The sequence below is a fragment of the Propithecus coquereli genome, unplaced genomic scaffold (assembly GCF_000956105.1).
Source record: "Propithecus coquereli isolate 6110/MARCELLA unplaced genomic scaffold, Pcoq_1.0 Scaffold41, whole genome shotgun sequence".
NCBI lineage: Eukaryota > Metazoa > Chordata > Mammalia > Primates > Indriidae > Propithecus > Propithecus coquereli.
Window position 1 is genome coordinate 615,737 of NW_012149841.1, and position 1,982 is coordinate 617,718.

The window sequence follows — 1,982 nt, forward strand, 5'->3', positions numbered from 1 at the left end:
TTTTGGATGAGTGGGTTGCAGAAAGGCTACTATGAGTATTGAGGGGCTGTAGGAAGAAGAGTCCAGTCGGGATGTCTGGTACTTGGTCGTCTCACCACCCCATTGTCTTTCTATTGGGCAAACTGTGGTCTAGAAAGGAGAAGTGGGTCTAGCATAAAAATCTTGGCTTCCTAACTCCACGAACATGAGTTCTCAAAGAAATATCATACCAATTATCCAGAAATCCCAGCATTCCTGGAAGAGATCTATTCCTTGACCTATCTGTAGAATTAAATGTCATATTTTCCATTTGGAAAAAGATATCTAAAGACTATCTTTACCTAGAAACTCTATATAACTGTGTTACTGCACTGTATTTGGGGGAAGAAGTGGGAACATCCTATCGTTCATACATCAAAATAGCACAGGACTCTATCCCAAGGAGAGGTTTAGGGTGAATGCACTGTGGAATGGGCTCACCTGTATTTGCTGAAGCTCGGACTCAAGCAGGCCCTGTCCAGATTGTAGTGTCCATATGCAATCCTGCCTATGGACTCCCAAGAGTTTCTGAGGATCTACAGATGCTCTCCTGGGGTTTCCCTGTTAGGGAGAGAAAGAATTATGCCCACATTAACTACCTTTATAGTCCCTTTCAAACAACATTGCCATCTTGGATGAGGGGAGTCTCAGCTTGTAGATTCTTCCTTTTCAGAAGCTCTCACTATTATTTCCTGAGCAACTCAAGCCCTGCAGGGTCTGTCTTGGCATCAGTGCCCCAGAGCATGTGGCCTCCTGGGCAGGGCTCCCTAGTGCCTGCTGGCTGCGCACATGCACTTGGGGAAGTTTGCTTCTTGCCACGTGAGAGCTGCTGTGGACGGGGGGCAGAGGGGTGGGTTTTCTTTGTGAAGCGCGTCTGCCTCGTCCACAAGCGCTTCCCGTCAGCGCCTTCTGGGAAGGAGGAAGCAATACCATAAACAACAGGTCACCCCAGTCGTCATGTGAACACTTCCTTGTACAGAAGAGACCCGAGGGAGTCATTAAATTTCTCTGATGCCCTATCGTCTTTAAGGTTGGGCTTCTTCCCTTCCATAAATACTGAATTACCCTATGGTGTTTATTCAACATAATACTCGGAAGATCCTGGACGTGTTTTCACATAAGACTTTTATTTTCCCTTTCTCCACATCTGTCTCACTGTTTCTCTAGGTCCACTTAGGGGACTCAGCCAAACCCTGGAAGACTCTTCCTGACGGCGAGAGCTACGCTAAGTTTGGCCATGGGAAATGAAGATCTTTTCAGGGAAATGCTATTTTTGTTTTTGTGTCTGCTTGAATAGACATGGATAAGAAATTAAATCTGGCTGGGGGGTTGATGTTGGAGCTTGAGGCGAGGAAAGGGGCATATGGAAGGGTCGGGGATGGAGAGAAAAGCCTGACCAGGAGGTAGCCCCTAAGGTGATAAAAGAAGGTCTGGAAACTGGCCAAAGCAGATCAGTGTGGCATTAGCAGCAGAAGAGATGTGCCAGTGGCTGATGAAATATGATCTTAAGGGAAAGCTGACATCCAGTTATTAGCGGAGGGAAAGGACCAGCCTGGGCTAGAGAAGGGATGTGAAGTGGAGGGGCATAAATAGAAACTGTGATTCGATAATGCCAGTCACTTCCTGCTGCCCAAGGATGATGTGGAGAAGAACCGGGCTGCATGCTGGGCTCCTGACAGACACCAGCGTCATCATTGTTGCTGCTACATCCAGCATATAAAGAAAAGCCTGTATGCGCAGACCGGCCCATCTGTGCATGGGCAGATGGGATGGGAGCTGCCTGAGTGAAGAGCACAGTGTGATTTAGGGCTGGATATGAATGAAATTATACTTAGGATAGTTCAAATGCAATTGCATTGATATGGCCATCTCAGATTTTTAACTGAATGAACAGTTTCTGGATTGATTTTATTGTTTAAAAGTCATGCTAGTTAATGGCTTTTCAAAATAAAATTGACTTTGGC